Source organism: Loxodonta africana, chromosome 4, assembly GCF_030014295.1.
Source record: "Loxodonta africana isolate mLoxAfr1 chromosome 4, mLoxAfr1.hap2, whole genome shotgun sequence".
Lineage (NCBI taxonomy): Eukaryota > Metazoa > Chordata > Mammalia > Proboscidea > Elephantidae > Loxodonta > Loxodonta africana.
Window position 1 is genome coordinate 63,520,087 of NC_087345.1, and position 19,247 is coordinate 63,539,333.

General features: G+C 39.0%; 1 protein-coding gene across 31 annotated transcripts in view; it reads right to left on the reverse strand.

Moving 5' to 3' along the window:
• The window catches only part of TPH2 (tryptophan hydroxylase 2), a 365,498-nt gene that overhangs the window by 95,447 nt on the left and 250,804 nt on the right, over nucleotides 1-19,247 (reverse strand). The window contains exon 15 of one of the 31 annotated variants that reach the window (XM_064283834.1): nucleotides 15,812-19,235. The exons of 29 other annotated variants lie outside the window; for them this stretch is intronic. The gene's annotated coding sequence lies outside the window, so the exon portion shown is untranslated. Of the gene's footprint in view, nucleotides 1-15,811; nucleotides 19,236-19,247 lie in introns of those variants that run through there. One more of the 31 variants, XM_064283850.1, reaches the window with a different exon arrangement.

A 19,247-nucleotide genomic window follows, 5' to 3' on the forward strand; every position in this document is an offset into this window, starting at 1 on the left:
TTAGAAGACCAAGAACCAAGAGATCACTGTGATTCCTGTGGGCGCCATGATATGCCAAAATTGTTTTATGACACTTAGCCATAATTGCAGCTAACCACACTGTTGGGGCTCTTTTCTTGGCAGGATCAAAGCCTATGAATATGCATATGTATTTGCATGTGTGTATAAATTAATTTCCTTGTGAAGATGTGATTGCTCCACCTGTTATAGTCTGTCTATATCTTAAATTTTCATCAAGTGTTGCCAATTAGTCCACAAAACAGAACTGAAGAGTGAAAACCGAGATGCAAAATGTCTGATTTATGGGTGAAATTGGTTATGCCCAGGGATTTTTGTGGCTCCTGTAAATATTCTGTTATTAAACTGATTAAATAATTAAAGCTACTACAAACATGTCAGATGGAATTTCACATCAAATTTCAACTGGTGCCTTGGAGATGTCATATATTTTCTAATGCTGTGAGATTTTTTACATTTCTGGAAAGTCACCTGAGGTTCTCACCTTCATATAAGAGGCAGTTGTAGCAGGATGAAAGAGCCATCTCCTAGGAATTAGAAGAACTGGATTTCGTAATTTATAAATGGTGTGACTCTGAGTAATTCATCTCTCATTTTTTTTTTTTTTTGGTCACGACTAAGAAATGGAAATAAGATTTGTTCTGCTCATCTCACTGGATTCCTTAAAGATTTAATAAGATAAGCCATGTAATTTGTAATGCAGTGTAATGAAAATTACAAAGTACAAGACAAATTCAATAACCTTCATATTATTTAAGAAAAGTCACCGTAGCAGGAGTTAGTTAGCAGTGATCACTAAGGAGCTATTCAGTACAACTGATATCACTCAGCATCTATCAAGTATCTACTCTTTGAAAAGTACTTTAAGGATTCAAAGACAACTAAAACACTGTCTTCTTCAACAGGTTCACAATCTAGTAAGGATAACATAACACAACAAAAATGGCAATAAATGCTGTGATGCAGATCATGGTGGAGGGTTCAGGACTGAGCTGGAGAAAAATATAGAATAAAATTCTAATTCACAAAAAAAGACCAGGCTTACTGGCCTGACTGAGACTGAAGAAACCCTGAGAGTATGGCCCCTGGACACCCTTTTAGCTCAGTAATGAAGTCACTCCTGAGGTTCATCCTTCAGCCAAGGATTAGACAGGCTCACAAAACAAGACTAAAGGGGCATACCAGTCCAAGGACAAGAACTAGAAGGCAGGAGGAGACAGGAAAGCTGGTAATAGGTTGGCCAAGGCCTAGAAGGGGAGAGTGTTGACATGTCGTGGGGCTAGTAACCAATGCCACAAAACAGTAAGTGTACTAATTGTTTAATGAGAAGCTAGTTTGTTCTGTTAACCTTCATCTAAAGTAAAATCATAATAATAAAAATTTAAAAAAGACTCGACTCGACGGCAACTGGTTCCTGGTTCTCACATGATTAGCTGAGCACTTTTGCTGAAGAAAAGAAAATACACACGTTTAATCTCTGGTCAACTTCCTCTGGAGAGACCTCCAGCACACGCACACACAAAAAGGCAATAAATAAATGTCAAGTATTGGGTCTCGATGGATAAGGATGGGAGATGGGAAGTGAAAGATTTCAACATGACTTTCAATGATGAGAGATGTCTAGAGTTTGGAAAGGTCACGTCAAAATTGTAAAGGATATTCAGCCATGTATTCTTCTAGTATTCTATTTGGTTTTTAAATTCCTGTCTTTGGTCCATGTGGCAGGTACTTTGGCACAAGGTACTGAGGTTTTAGAGTGATAATAAACATGCTCCTCGCCTATTCCAAGTTCAAAGCCAATTGGTAAGTAGATGCTATTTTCATAGAGATGGAGATTTTTAATAATCAGCTTCATCGCAGATAAGATTGGATTATAGAATGTAACTTACCCTATTGCCTACATCATACTCCACTAAGCAAACTTAGCACTCAACTCGGGTAGATCTGCCAGCAGTGGCAAGGCAGAATAGAACGTGCACGTTCTGAGAACAGCTCACTTCACCCCACAAAGGAGAGGAGCCTGAAGTTGCTGAACTAAGCCTGCTCAGATCCTTCTCCAAAACTCTTCTATCAGGTACATCACACCTCCTGTGGGGAGGAGTGAGGCTGACCAAAAGAGGCCAGAAAGGTTACTCTATCAGAAGTAAGTAGTCTTATAGAAATAATGAGTCTAGACAAGTAGGAGTTCCCTGCTAATACAAGAATGAGATAAAACTATAGCTTTCTTTTATTTTATTTTACAATTGGGTAGCCATATGAATAATCCATCCTTTTCTAATTAATTTCAAAGCCACTTTCTCATATACCAAATTTCCTGTGTATTTAGATCTATTCTTCACTTCTCTCTTCTGAGTCATTGATTTAATTCTACCCCATTTAAAATGTGTTCACACCTGGAAGGGTTAGCTTCCCTATGTTATTGTGTTATGCCTTGAAAAATAATTAGGAATAACAGATAGAAGATTAGGGAGGCAATCCAGATGAGGGGGTAGCATAAATAGGAGCAAGATGTGAGAGTGGACACTGCATTCTGAAGGACGAATGAACAGACCAAACTAGCTAGAGACGAGAATTTATGTGAGGGAGTTAGAAATAACACACTTAGAGCAGTACTGAAGTGTAAGATGACAAATTAAGTAACCTACCCTGTAGACACTGCAAGTTTTTGAGTAAGGTAATAACATGACAAAAGGGATCTTTGGAGATCATTGCTATGTTACTATTATTATTTATTTTATTTGAAATTGAAGAAATAGAGAATGGAGCTTATTAAAATAGCCTAAGAGCAAGAAAATAAAAACAAGGGTGAGAGATGAAGATATATGTTTATTGAATGTTTTATATGAGACAAGGGTTTGTTCTCTCAGTGTAGTCTAGCCAACTAAATATCTAAGGTATAAATGTATCTCAATCCTAAACCAAAACCAGACCAATTTCCATCGAGCCGACTCTAATTCGTGTTGATCCCATACGTGTCAAAGTAGAACTGTGCTCCACAGGGCTTTCAATGGCTGATTTTTCGGAAGTATATGCCAGGCCTTTCTTCTGAGGCACCTCTGCGTGGACTGGAACCAGCCAAGCACGTTAACCATTTGCACCCCCCAGGGGCTCCACGACTCACTCCTAAGTGTCTTTAATTATACACAATCCTTATTTTAAATTGTTTTCTTGCTTTCTTATTATTGTGGCATGCTTCTAGTACTGAGAAATGCCTAAAAATAAGAATTTGAATATATGACTAGTACCAGGAATGTCCTTAGAGGAAATTTTTTAAACAGGAAAAGTCACTTTTATGAGTCCCCACTTCAGCTCCCAAAACCTATGAAGGAACAATTTTTACTTTTAATGAAAATCATATGTTTAAGAGATTTGTATACTACTTGACTGAGAAAACAGCTGGGAAAAAAGATATTAAAGAGAAACTCAAGAATCGGGAAAAAATAGTTAGCAGTACCAGAAAGGTTTAACCATTTACTAATTTCAAAATTTACCTCAGCTACCCAAATGAGTGGAAACCCTGGTTGCACAGTGGTTAAGACCTACATCTGCTAACCAAAAGGTCAGCAGTTTGAATCCCCCGGGTGCTGCTTGGAAACCCTGTGGGGCAGTTCTACTCTGTCCTACAGGGTCATTAGGAGTCGGAATCGACTTGATGGCAGTGGGTTTTGAGTTTTTGGACCCAAATGAGCTGAGAACTGAAAAGGGTTTTCATAAAGGAAACAGAATGAAATGGGCCATACACAGGGAATCAGGGACCACAGAAGATAAAACTGACCTTTTCTTGTGTTCATTTGTCCAGTTATTTTTTCAAGTGTCTCTTACATTGTAGGCAAATATTTATAATCCTATGTAATAGGGGTCATAACAGGAGCACTGTTGTAGACTTTGGTGATACAGTTGCCCTCAAACTACCCTCCACTTCTCATGGAGGAGGTAGAATTGCACACCAATAATGACAGTGCAGTGTGGCTAGAGAACAGATATTGATAATTGGATGATATCCCAGGAGCAGAGAAAAGGAGCAAATAACAGCCTTCTTAGAGAGTGTGTGTACTAGGACACTCTTGATGGGGGTATTTCTTGTCCAAAATATCAAAGATTAATGAGGAATTACACAGGCAAAGCGGAAAGCAAGTGGAAGGGGTGAAGAGAGGAGGACATTCCAACCACGAGTGAAGTGTGAGCAAAGGCTCAGGGGTAATAAACTTGATGGGAGAATCAAGTTGTTTAATTCAAAGCACAAATCCATGGCACTAAGTACCTATGAAAGAGCCCCGGGGGTGCAATAGTTAATGTGTTTGGCTTCTAACTGAAAGATTGGTGGTTCCAACCCACCAGTTGCTCCATGAGGGAAAAGACCTGGCGAATCTGCTCCCATAAAGATTTCAGCCTAGGAAACTCTATGGAGCAATTCTACTCTGTCCTATAGAGCTGCCGTCAGTCGGAATCTACTCCACAGCACCCAACAACTACAAAGTACTTATGAGGCATGAGGCTTACCTCCAGGAAAAGTGAAAAAAAGCAACGACAAAGTCAGAGCTAAGGTCTTAGAGCATAGTACTTTGGTCCAGTTAGGAAAGAAGTCACTTATTCAGGAACCAGAGCAGAACTTTACTCAGGAAAGCTGCTAGGTGGAAGTACATTTTAGCCTGGGGAGTATCCAGAATGAGGCAAAGAAACAGATTCGAGCAGAATCCAAGGACTTTACCAAACCTGGAGAGCCTGGAGACCCATTCAAACCTAGCAGAGTTGGCAGCTTCCAACTGAAATTTACCTTGGAAGAGAAGCTTAACTCTTTGCAGTCAATATCTATTTTCTAGCTCCCAATTCAGGAATGTCTGAGGAAATGGGAGAAGAGTCAGGTTTGTACCAAAAAGTGTGCTAATGAAGGCAATCTGAAGCTTAAACATCAGTGAAGATGGGACAAAATTCTAAGCCACGAATCTTTCTTTATAGTTGGGTTTTGCTTTGTGCCTTCTTCATTTTAACCTTCTCTTGGGTGAACTGAATGGAAAATATATTATTTCACACTTTACATAGGGGAGGTATGTCCATTCCAAATAAGTGGCGAGGTACAGTGCACATTGTTTGGAAAGAGCTGATGGATTTGGGCAGGCAGAATAGAAATCCAAGAGTAGCAAAAGCCCAGAATAACTATGAGTGAGCTTCTATATTCTAGATAACTTTCTCATTGCACCATATTTCTTTCTCTTTGCCACTAAGTTCTGTCATGCCCCTAAAAATCAAGCTCCCCCACTTCACATGTTCTCCATCCAAAAAAACCAAACCCAGTGCCCTCAAGTCAATTACGACTCATAGCGACCCTATAGGACAGAGTAGTACCACCCCATAGAGTTTCCAAGGAGTGCCTGACGGATTCAAACTGCCGACCCTTTGGTTCACAGCTGTAGCACTTAACCACTATATCACCAGTTCCACGTCCTCCATAGGAGCAACAAATGCCTTCTCTTTCCACTGTCTTTCACCTATCTGTGTTGTCACTTCAGAAACAGCTTTAAGGCATGACAAGATGCCATAGACCAAGTCTTTCTAGGAAAATAGGACACCTGAACTGTACAGGACTGGAGTTTGGGACCTGGCTACAGGCTGGCTCCTTAAAAACAGTGATAATCTGTCTAACTCTAGTTCCAAAAGTGGAAGATAAATTTAAGGATCAGTATTTTTTTTTAAGGTCAACATCAATAACTAGGAAATTTCCAATCTGGTAATTGAACATGGCAAACAAACAAACAAAAAAAAACCAAACCTGTTGCTGTCCAGTCGATTTTGACTCATAGCAGCCCAATAAGATAGAGTATAACTGCCCCACAGGGTTTCCAAAGAGCAGCTGGTAGATTTGAACTGCTGACCTTTTGGCTAGCAGCCATAGCTCTTAACCGCTATACCACCAGGGCTCTGCCCCAATAAACTAGCGGAAAACACAAGGTATTTGGTGTACAATGTTGAGTTTGCAGAAAAGTGGGGACTTACAACAGACTTTACAGTCCCTGGTAAATTAAGATAAAATAATGTGATAATGTGTAACACATTTGCATTTAAGTAAAGACTTCTTGGATAGGATGCCTTAACTCAAAGGAATGGTTTACTGGTAGAACTTCAGGCACCAGAGTGGCCAGTGGGGGGACAAGAATATTTTATATATAGAAGTCTTTCTTGAGGCCCTGCTCAAGTCTCACCTCATAGGTGATCAACTATTTAGGTTGCCAGATAAAATACAGGATACCCTGTATTGAAGTATAAGTACATTCCAAATATTGCATGGGATATGCTTATACTAAAGAAAAAAAAATCATTTGTTGTTTATCTGAAATTGAAATTTAGGTATCTTGTATTCTTATTTGGTGGGAAAAAAAAAACTTTTGACAAAGCAAAATGATGACATTGTAGGAGTTTTCTGATTACTTTTATCTTAGTCCCTTACATCAGCAGTTACTAAGCAGTTACTAAGATTTACTAACCCTTCCTAATCCTCTTCTCAGTTTGTTTAAAAGTTTAAGAAAATTTTATATTCTGCCTAGTGATTTACACCATTTTTGTTGTCTGTTTCTGAAAAACCTATGAAATCCATTGAAATGACTGCCCTAGGAGTTCCTGGGTGGCTCAAATGATTAAGCAGTCAACTACTAGTCAAAAGGTTGGTGGTTCAAATCTACGCAGAGGCACCTTGGAAGACAGTTCTGGCATTCTGCTTACAAAAGCTCACAGCCTTGAAAACCCTACAAAGCAGTTCTGCTCCGTATACATGAAGTTGCCATGAGTTGGAGTCGACTCAACTGCAACTAACAACAATAGCTTATAGCTGAACAAAGGAAGGCAGAAGGAGAGGGTCAGCCGCAGAATCCCCAGCCTGACTCTCAAGCCAGCCAGCACCTACCACACTCTGTCACTCATATCATGGTTGTTACTAGTCATACTAAAAATAATTATATTCTCATTAAATAAGACTATTTCTCATAATAACCTAAATTTGATTTCCAATAAGGAACGGATCCAGCAGTGCTTTAGAAAGCACAGCACTGTTGATCTCAATGGCAGCTTACTTGGCACAAGGAGCAGAGAATTATATATTCCTGTTCAGCATCACCGCCACCTGTGACATTCCTAAGGTTTCTTCTTCGTAAAAAATTAAATCTCTTTCTTTGGTTGAAAATATTTCAGCTCATAATGGTTATACTTGGACACTGAAAAGGATTCAATAATCCTCAACTTTTCCCTCATGAGAATTTTTGGCTCTTTCTTTAGATGTATTTTATATGAAACACACACCTTAGTATTTTATCACCCTATTAACACTAAAGCTATGCAAGTATGACTATTATAATCTCTCTAAACTTTTTATTACTATAAATTTTTTAGAAATCTAAATGTTGCTCACAAAAAAAAAAAAAAAAAGTCATTTGAATTTACCCTTAAAAGCCATTTGCAACATTAAAAATAAAAATCTGTTCTGCCATTTAAAATTTGATGGCGGAAATGGCACAGGTGTCAGCACCTTCATTTGTATTTCTTCCTTTTGCACTCAGATCTGCTAACTGTAATTTTAAATGTTCTTTTAAAAAGACTATCTCAGCAGCACCCTACTGGAGAGCCAAGTCCTAATATATGTCCAGGTGCATCAAGCATTGTTTCAACATCACCATGGTAACCCTTAATTAGAGGAGGAAAGGCAAGTCAAAGGCTATCCTCACAATTCCTTTCTTTGTAAAGCAAATCTAGTGCTCTCCATTTGAATTTGTTCTCTCTTCACATAATGAGAGTGAGTTGCAACAGGGTCTATTTCCCCCTAACTTCAGGTGCCGTCCTTTGCATAACCTCACCATACTTCAAGGTGTTAAGGACACCCTCCTTGTAGTTCAGCACCATTGAAAATGGAAACTCTACTAGGGCAACTTGAATAGGACTCAGCAGAGTCCAGGCAAATTGAGTGTCACTTTTGCTGTTCAATTCAGAACAATCTACAAACACTCAACTGTGGAATGTCCTCTTCAGAGAGTAAAGAATACAGGTAAGGTGACTCTTCAGCAAGTCACATACTCAAATGACAGTATCATTGGCCTGTAGTTGGTGCCTTCCACACAACTAGTTGATGTTAGCAGTACATGAGGTTGGACAGTGTTGCGGGCTGAATCCCATCCTTTCCGTATGGTCCACCCAAACCTAGTCTCCTGATCTCAGTCCCCAAATACCTCCTTTAATATTCCTCATCTTATTCCCTCTCTTTCTGCCACCCAGATCAGGTGGTCCAGGATTTTCCCAGTTATACGTGTTCTCAATCTTGGTTGCACATTAGAAAAATCCAGGGAGTTGTTGGTTTGCTATGTTGTGTTTGCTAAGAACTAATACCCAGTCACTACTGAGAGATAAAAAAAAAAAAAAAAATTTTTTTTTTTTTACTGAGAGATATGGACTCAATTAGCCTAGCAGTAGGTATTTTCATAGCTTCCCCAGATGATTCTAACATTCAGTCAGGGTTCAGAACACTGTTTTGTTTCTCTTTCTTATCTGTTCTTCTGGCATAAACTATATGCCAAGCTTCCTTGAGGGTCTTCCCTTTGGAATCACAAGATGCTTTTCTCAGTTTTGTAGAAGTTGACTCTTAAAAATAGAAAGGTTTGACTTTCAAAAATACTGTTTCTCATTTGCACTTCAAGGGCCTGTTTTGGAAGTTACAAACGGGCTCTAGCGATTGTGTAAGACTGGCTGTAAGTTCACTAGACTTATAAACCAGTCATTTCTCACTCTCCAAAAGAGCAGCTACATGTGTGTGGAAATCTTCCCACCAAATGGATATCCGCTTGCTGTGGAAAATGGTCACGTCAATGAAAAATCTTACTGCTGTCAGCAAACTACTACATCAGGGTACATAAAATATTAACCTGTGAAAATCTTACACAAAACCAAGGTATGATTTAAAAACATGAATTGTACCATCATCAGCCATACACTGGCCATACAATCCATTCAGAAGTTCATTTTATTTCTCTTTTTTGTTTGTTTGTTTTTACCCTCTAGAGGGTCGCTATGAGTCAGAATTTTCTTGATGGCAATAGGTATAGGCCAAGGAAGGAGCCCTGGTGGCACAATGGTTAAGCGCTCAGCTGCTAACCAAAACGTTGATGGTTCAAACCTACCAGCTGCTCTGCAAGAAAAGACATGGCAATCTCCTCCCCTAAAGACAGCAGGCTAAGAAACTCTATGGGTCAGCTCTACTCTCATATCCAGCTGCTACAAGTTGGAATCAACTGAGTGACACACAGCAATAACAACAGGCCCATGGGAATGCAGCCTTCTTTTAAATTTCCCATTCCATTGGACATACAGGCCTCTATTTCATATCGTTTCAATGTAGCCTATTTAATTATAAATTACAGGTCCTATGAAGACAGTTTTATCACATTTCCCATTTGCAGTGGTTTACACTCTGCTATCAATATTTTCCCACCAATACGCAATTCTGAGGCTGCTACACTGACACTAACGTTAATGGGGTATATAACGGTCCTGTTCCACTAGAGTGCACTTTTTTTTTAAAACATAAAGAGCCCATTTTGCAGATGTTCCCATAGCCTCACAGCACCGACTATTCTGCACTGAAAATAAGCCTAGGCATCCTCCCTCCCCCAGCCAGCCGCAATTCAGAAAACTCAGAAATCTCCGAATTAATTGAGTCCTGAGTCTTCCACTACGTATTCATGGCCCAGATGAAGGACAGACATTGGTAGCCCTGTCAAAGCAAATAAACAGAGGGCTGATAGCAACACCAAACCAAGCAGCACAAGAGGAAGCGCAGACGTCTCCAGGAAAAATGAGCCCCGAGACTGCCCTTACTGCACTGCCCGGTGCGGTGATGTCTGCACTGATCACAAAAAAGGGGCTGTAAAGAGTCAAAGCTCCAGGGGCAATACATCTGTCCCAGCAACATAACTCAGCCCGAGACCTGGATGAGAGCGCGACAGCTTGTTTCTAAAGGGAGAAGAATCCTCAGCGAAGGCAGAACAAACTTAATCTCCTCGGAGTTCAGCAGGAAGTCGAGAGAACACTACGTATTGATTTCATCCCACAACAAGGCACTTGTGTTTTATCACCAGTAAATAGCCCTTGTGAGTCTTTTCAGGGGCTTGAGGCAGCTAAGATAACACGTTTTTCCCTAGCCCTTTTATTTAAAAATAACTTGTACGTTAAAACAACACACATACACCCCATAGTAAAACCATGAAAGCAGAAGGTCCCAGTCGCCAGGTAGAGGGCTGGCAAGTCTACCGACCACAGGCGAGCTTTGTCCCCAGTATTTATTGAATAAAAGACCTAAGGCCAGCCTCTTCATCTCATTCTGTCTCAGTGTCACCAGTGGAAAATCCAGGCTGATAAAGTTGGCATCATACCTCATGGGGGTTCTGCAGAACTCAAAAGGAAAGGCAATGTGCTTCAAACAAGAAGATTGTACGGAAATGTTTGGAAAAGACATGACGAATTAATAACAAACAGAAGCAAATTGGCAAAGCTAGACAGGCTACTAAGACCTGGTCATTCTGATTATGCCTCTGGAACATGACACTTCAATGCCAATTTTAAGTGATTGAGCTAGAGTCCAAAACTGCACAAGTCCTGGGCTTATTGCCAGGTTTCATCTGATTTTATGTTGGAACTTAATGCACTTTTACATTCATACTCACATTCCTGTCTTTTCTTTTTCCTTTTTTTTTTTTTTTCTCCTTTTTCAACAGTGCTTTGCATGTTATGGTGATTAATTTTAAAGCTCACACATATATCCAAAACAGAGCAAGCATAAAGAGTGTAGCGTCAAATAACATACTACCATTTTGTTGGCTTGAAATAATTAAGGCAGTATCACAATAACTATTAGTCATTGCTTTCATCATTTGTTTATCTGGAATTATGCAAATTATAGAACCAAACCGACCAGCTGAAATCTGTCTCCCACTCCCTTTCCTATACCCAACCCCCAAATTTCCTGCTATGAAAACAGCTGCATTTGGAATCGTAGGGTAACAGTGAGCCAGAAAAAGCTAACACACAGCACAGAGGGAGCACAAAGAAGTACACATTAGGATTTTTCCTTTCTCTTCTTTTTCTAGGGCCATAAATTACAGTATGCCCAGGTTTTGTGGAGCCTAAATACGTTTTTTTTAATACATTAGTGGTTCAGTGGTATGCAGGGGACTTGGGTTCGATTCCTGAACAATGCACCTCATATGCAACTACCACCCTTCGTAAGTGGAGGCTCGTGTGTTGCTATGGATTTATGGTATTGAACAGGTTTCAGCAGAGCTTTCAAACTAAGACTGACTAGGAAGAAAAGCCTGGTAGTCTACTTCTACAAATCAGCCAATGAACTGCATATGGATCAAAATGGTTTGATCCACAACCAATTACAGGGATGGCACAATTCAGGCAGTGTTTCATTCTGTTCTGCATGGGGTCTCCATGAGTCCAGGGCTGACTTGATAGCAGCTAACAACAGCCACCACAACAGTGCTTATACAATTTGGGGAAGTCCTCTTTGAGAAAGAGTATATGCAAATAAAATTTTACAAAAATATATATCCAAGCCAACACATTGCTAGGGCCCGTTCCAGGACCTCAGAGAGGGCCCATGCAAGTGAGGGGCCCTAAAGCTTAATCTGCTTCTAGCCCTATGTAACAGAGCCATCATGTCTCTCTTCTGCATGCAGCCCTGAGCCTTCTTCCCATGATCCTCTCTCTTCTACTACTATTTTCCTGAGCCTGAGCAATAGATCAATTCTGCAGGTATGTCAAAATATATCTTATTTGTAGGATGATGCCCAATGGGGAGCAGCCCTTTTTCTAGAATCGTCCAAGAAACACACTTAAGAAGAAAAAAAAAAAAAGAACGAAGAATTTATTTCCTTGATTTGGATGTTCAACACTCTGCTTACTTTTCTGATCCAAATTTTAATGGGAAGAAAATCAGAGACCAGCCTGAGCCAGTGACAAGGAAACCTGTCAGTTCCACCACAACATATTCATGTCTATTCCAAAAAAAGTTCGACCAAAGGCCTGGCAAACTCTAATTAGAACAAGGAGTGAATTAACAGCTTGAACTGCCAGCACAAACAAAAGCCGTGAGAAGCCACTTTGCTCTCCTAACAGTCAGCAACATCACCTGTCTCCAGTGCTTGCTTTCTCTCTGCATAAAGAACAGTCACCCAGGGAAAAGCTGAAGGGAGGTGAAAGGAGACGCAGCAGTTGTCAGAAAAGGGAAGCTTCAACTTTCTCAGTCCTAGCAGTGTACCTAGCTTAGAACCAAGCAGGACGGTATGTCACTTACATACTCCACAGAGGCTGCAGCACACTCACCGTAGCAGACATCAGGAGATGGCCAGCCTTTTGGACACATCAAGGGACACCAAGTTCAGCATAAATGCTATGATGTCAATATAGTTTTTAGTCTACCTTGAAGTTCAACCAACAGATGGAAAAGTACTCTAAGCTACTGGAAAAACTGTTGGTTTGCTTAATGTTGCAGACAGGGCTTGGAACCAGTTTGTCCCGGTTAGAACTCCTGCCGACAATTTGGAAGTCTAACAATTCCCAGGCGATGCTAATGCTATTGGTTAGGGGCCAATTCTGAGAACCACAAGTAGAGCAATGGTTCTCAAAATCTATCATACATGAGAATCACCTGGGGATCTCGTTAAAATGTAGATTCTGATTCAGTATATCTGGAGTGGAAATACAAATTCTCAGCAGGGGTTTAAACCAGAACGAACCAGTTAGAAGACCCGAATGAGATTATCTTCCCCAGCCACACCATCCCTGTCTTCTAAGCCTGCTTTTCTTGTAATCTCTGATTGTTTTACTCAAGGTAACAACCTCAGCCACTGTTGATTGCGCCCTCTCTCACCCATTACATCCGTCATCAAACTCTATCCATCCTACCTGTGAAGCATCCCTTTAATCTGCCCCCGCCTTTCTATTTCCACGGGCACTGCTTTCATTAGGACTCTTATTTACTTTTCTCTGAACAGTGGCATTAGTCTCCTACTGATTTCCCAATTTTCAATCTCTTGTTTCTATAACTCATGTTCAAAATGTCAATAGCTATTTTCCGAAGCACAGATCTGCATGCTTTGCTACTATGTGTATGTTTTTTAAAATTTTCAATCGCTCCCCAATTGCCTATAAAATAAAATCCACACTCTGTCACAGCCCCAATTTACTTCTGTGACCTGGTTTTATACCACCCCCTCCCATACTCTCTCTTCTCTGGCTACATGGAGCTGATCTTCCTTTTTCTTTTCATAGAGACTGAAGTGTTGTCTCTCTGCTTGGAAAACCTCTCCTTGGCATCAAGATCGAGGTCAAATGTTGCATGACAGGGCTTGGAACCAGTTTGTCCCGGTTAGAACTCCTGCCGACATGAAGTTTTTATGAAACTTCATCTGACCCACCCTCCTCCAGGCCAAATAAATATGTCCTTCCTCTGGGCTCTATCAGTCTGCCTTAAAAGATAACTATATGTGTCCATGTCCACTCATTAGGGGACAAGCCTCTATTCATCTTTGTGTCCCCAGCACCCAGCACAGAGCTGGCATGTGAAAGCGCTCCATAAATACTTACTGAAAGAAAATAATCTCCTCAAACAGCAAGATTTGATGTGTGAGCAGATTTGGAGCTGAAGATGGTGCTAATTTTTTTTTTTTAATAATTTTTATTGAGCTTTAAGTGAACGTTTACAAATCAAGTCAGTCTGTCACATATAAGCTTATATACACCTTATTCCATACTCCCACTTACTCTCCCCCTAATGAGTCAGCCCTTCCAGTCTATCCTTTCATGACAATTTTGCCAGTTTCTAACCCTCTCTACCCTCCTCTCTCCCCTCCAGACAGGAGATGCCAACACAGTCTCAAATGTCGCTAATTTTTTGTAACAACTGCTTTTCGGAGTGTTGGAGGGTAAGTGCAAGGGTGTTGGGAGGAGGTTAGACTCACTCACATTAAAAGAACCTCATTAATCAAAGAAGATTTAGGAACTGGAAAAGGGAACTACTTGTGTCTTGAGGCTGTGCTTTTTTTGTTTGTTTGTTTTGTTTTGCTTTTTAATTCTGTACCCAAAAGTGCCTGACCTAACTTTCTGGTGCACTTTCTGTTGGGCAAAACTTTCCCCCAAAGAAATGCCCCCTGAAAGACTGGGATTGTCAGTGTCTCCCAAAATCGATGTACCCTTTAAACCCTCAAAACCTTCCATGGCTATGAAACCCCAGCTCCTTTCTTCAGGTATAGTTAATTGCCGGTATTATTTTAGTCAGCCAGCTAGCCTCCCCAGTCTCCAGCAGGAAAACCAACAGGTTTACCACGTTGCCTACTTCAATTAAACACCCAACCTAGCTGCAGGCCACACCTCCAAAAGTACAACAGGATACTTTCCCAGTGAAAATTCTTATTGTTTAAATATCTATCTCTGAGGTATTCATATTCTATTGTTACATCATAGCAGGGAAAGAATAAAAGAATTTTAATCCTTTCAAAAAAAAGACTAGTCATAGGGTGGTGGTTTCATGGGACATCCCAGTTAATTGGCCTAATAACTTGTTTAGCGCTTCTGTTCTATCTCCTATTTCGTTGCATAGTGCCTGGGATCTTAAAAGCTTGCAAGTGGCCATCTAAGGCACAATTGGTCTCTATTCACCTGGAGCAACAGAGGAAGAAAGAGCATCGGGATTTAAGAATGTGCAGCTAATTGCCTCCATGAACAACTGCCTCCTTTGCCATGAGACTGGAAGAACTGGATGGTGCCCAGCTACCATCACTGAATATTTTGATCAAAGATTCTATAGAAGAATCCTGATCAAAAGGGGGAAAATCCAGAACAGAATTTCAAATTTTCATGGACTGCAGACAACTTTCTGGAGCCACGAAGATTAGATGAGCCCCTGAAACTATTGCCCTGAGAAAACCTTTAAACCTTAAACCAAAAATATACCCTGAACTCTTCTTAAATCCAAATAGTCTAGCTTAACTAGTATAAAATATCTGTCTTGGGCATTACGCACTTTTAAGAACTATCTATATGGGATCAAATTGACAACAGCAACTTAAAAGATTAGATAGGAATCTTAGGGGGCAGAGAATTTATGTTAATGGAGGAGCAACTCAGAAAAGGAGAATGTCTGCACAACTCAAAAAATGTAATCAATGTCACTAAATGGTACATGTAGAAACTGTTGAATTGGTGTATGTTTTGCTGTGTATATTCTCAACAACAACAAAATAAACATATCTTTTTAACTTGTCATCTGCAAATAAACTCTGTAATCATTCATTACTCCCTTGCCGGTTTGAGGATTGTCCATTCCTGCCCGTTGCCATGTGACTGGCTGTGCATCACTCCTTGCTTTGGGTAATGGTATATGAGCACAAGTGACAAAGGCTGATTCAGAACAGAAACTTTAAGAGCCATTTCCATCAGTTCTCTTGATTTTTACTCTCCACCACGAAAAAATAGCACGTCCCAGATTGGGGCTGCTCTCTGAGCTGAGATCCTAGGATGAAGAACACGTGTGGAGCAGAGCCTGGCGAATCCCAGAAGAGCTGTCACCAACCAGCAGCCAAAAGATAACTGTAATTTTGGGGTCAATTGTAACTACAGCACAATTAACCGTGCAAACGATCAAAAAATTTTTATGCAAATATATCAAAATAAAAATAATTTTATATGAAAGCTCGTATCAGTAAGTAAGAAGAAAACATCAAGTTACCAAAAGATAAATTCTGAAGGACAAATAATTTACAAAGAGGAAATCCATTAATGAAGAAATTGTAAAATTTTCAACTTTGCTATTAATTAAAAAATTAAAGTAACAATATGTTTTTGCTAAGCTTAAACATATATATTTCTATACATATTATACATATGTAAAATACTAAAAAGGATATAGTAACAGATATCATAAGACACTGCACTTTTGAGAAAACAGTTTGGCACTATGTATGTTGTCCTTGCTATTTGCCATCAAGTTGAATCCACCCCATGGCAACACCATGTGTCCAGAGTAGAATGTGCTCCGTAGGGTTTTCAAGGCTGTGACTAGATCTGTGTTCTGAGGTACCTCTGGGTGGGTTCAAACCACCAACATTTCCGCTAGTAGTCAAGTTCTTAACTGTTTGTACCACCCAGGGACTCTGATACTATGTAAAGAGACCTAAATATACATATATTTTTATTATCACCACATTGCTTTCCAAAATGGCAACTCCAATTTACAATCCCAACAGAAGGTCATAAAGGTTCCAATTTCCCTTTATCTTCACCAGCAGTTGATATTGCCTTTCTAATTTTTCTGTGGCAATAAGTAGTTTGTAGTTATGTTATATTTATTTGCATTTTTATGATTAATAGTGAGGTTGAGAAACTTTCATATGCCTATTATGCATATCCTTGGTCCATTTTTCTATTTCATTTCTTGAGTTTTTCTTGTTAGTTTACAAATATTTTCTCCCAAATCTGTCACCTATCAGTTAACTTTGTGGTGCTCTCCAGCTGGCAGAAATCTTGGTTTGTTTGTTTGTTTGTTTTTAATTATGCTTTCGGTGAAAGTTTACAGCTCAAGTTAATTTCTCATTCAAAAACTTATACACATATTGTTTTGTGACATTGGTTGCAATCCTCACAATGTGACAGACAGCACAGTGCCTCTTGCCACCCCAGGTTCCTTGTGTCCATTCATCCAGTTCTTGCCCCTTCTTGTCTTGCTTTTGGACAGGAGTTGTCCATTTGGTCTTATATATTTCATGGAACTAAGAAGCGTCCTCATGTGTTATTTTTTGTTTTATAGGCCCGTCTAATCTTGTCTGAAAAGTGGGCTTCAGAAATGGTTTTATTTCTGGGTTAGCAGAGTGTTCAGGCCATAGTTTCAGGGGTTCCTCCAGTCTCTGTCAGACTACTAAGTCTGGTCTTTCATGAATTTGAATTCTGTTCTGTTTTTCTCCTGTTTTGCCTGGAATTCTGAAATCTTTTATTTCAATGTAGACAAATTGATTAATAGTTCCCCTAGGGCTATTTTGCCTTTTCTTTTCTTTTTTTTTTTTTTTTTTTGGTCTTGTTTAGCAAATCCTTCCATACCCCAGGACCACAAAGATATTCTCCTCCATTATATTCTGTTTGGTTTTTCATCTGTCTGGAGACCTTATTTTTTAGGAGACCTTATTCTAGATAATCTATCCTTTTCCCTCTTATATATGATGCCAATTTTAACAAGTACCAAGTCCCTATTGATCTATTTCTTGAGTCCATTCTGTTTTTATTTATAACCATGGCTTTGTATTTTGTTTTAATACGTAGTCTAGGTCAGGGATAGTGGTAGCAGTGGTGGTAGTCATGGTTTTTTTGTTTTGTTTTGTTTTCTTGTTTGGTTGGCTGGTTGTTGCAGTTTTAAAAGCACACACACAAGAAATACTATATACTTTATAAGGGTGAAAATAAACGTATGAATAATAAATGGAAGGGCATATATTAAATACATAGGAGTCGGTGCTTGAGGAATAAGGGGGAATCGTAGATAGTAAACGAAGGAAAGAGCAAAACAATTAAAGAGATAAAGCTCTCGGCTGGTGATGATCTCATGGCCTGAGCTCAGGAATAGGATCAACTCTGTGCTACACATTTGAAACCAAATATTTTAGAAAATGAATTAGGCATTCAGCTCCATGTAGGGAAACAACAGAAACAACTCTAGGAAGGTATAAATGAAAGAAAAATTAAAAATAGAGAAGCTGAAAGAAATACAAAGTATAAAACTAAAAATTAATTTTTTGAAAATATGAATTAAAAAACTGGCAAAACTCATTAAGATCAAAGAAACAGGGTCAAATAAATAATACCAAAAATGAATAAAACAGGAGACATACCTATAATAGAGTCATATTTTTATAATATAATAACTGCTATATACCCATGCATTTGAACACTTGGGTGAAACAGATAGTTTTCTAGGGAAAAATATATATTTTAATAACATTAAATATCGAAAAATGAAAATCCTACATAAACCAGTAACTATTTAAAAATTGAAACAGTAGCAAAAAAATTTCTCCCTCCGTAAAACTCCAGATCAGGGGATTTATAGGTAATTCTATCATACTTTCAAAGCAACAAAAATCTCCACCCAAAACAAACTAGTCCAGAGAAAAGAAAAATAGAAGGGAAGCTACCCATTTATTTTATGATGATAGAGTAACCCTAATACCAAAGCAGAAAAAAAAAAGTAATAATAACATTAGAAAATAAATTATAGGACAATTTTATTTTTCAGACATACACAAAATTGAATCTAGCAATGTCTTAAGAAATAATATATCACATCAATAAGGGCTTAGCTAGGGAATACAATAATGCTTCAATGCTGAAATTTAAAAAAATCAAAAAAGTAAAGGAAAGAAAATAATTTTGTCTTTTGCTATAATAATTACACTTCTTCAAAATCTATTCTAAGGAAATAACGAATAATTCAAAACTTTTATTCACAACAATGTTCATAGCAGCATTATATATAGCAGTAAAAACTGGAACTAACCTAAATACTCAACTATACCTCTGGTGAAGGAAATCACAAAATAACCACTCAAGTGAATACTGTACAGCCATATAATGTTTACAAAGAATTGTGTGGAAAATGCTATGGTAAACAGATCTTTGACACTTCCAGAATCAGAACTTAGGCCTCACTGAGGCCTCGGTCACCCTGTTTAATCTTGCAACCTCCCCCTATCTCCCAAACACACCCCTGACGCTCCCAGTCTGCCTTACCCAGCTCTACTTTTTCTTTTTTCTGTAAAACTTATCACTTTCTAACAAACTGTATGATTTACATGCTTATGTTTATTATTTATTATAAACATAATGTCTTGTCTTCTATTACAATATTATCTCAACGAGGAAAAGATCTTTGTTTCATTTGCTGATGTATTTCAAGTATCTGAAACATTGCCTAGCAAATTTATCTATTTCAAATAAATGAATTAATATCTTTCAAATGAACGACTGAATTTAACACTAGAGATTTTGATTATTTGCAGGTGGCCCCAAATTTTATGACACACTCAAATATGTAGTTATGTTGAGGTGTGAGTTTGATCCACAGGCACTACGAATCGAATGTGTCGGCGGCGCCTGGCATCTGCATCTCAGTGTGGCGTTGCCGTTCTCTGCACATTCTGTGGAGGAAA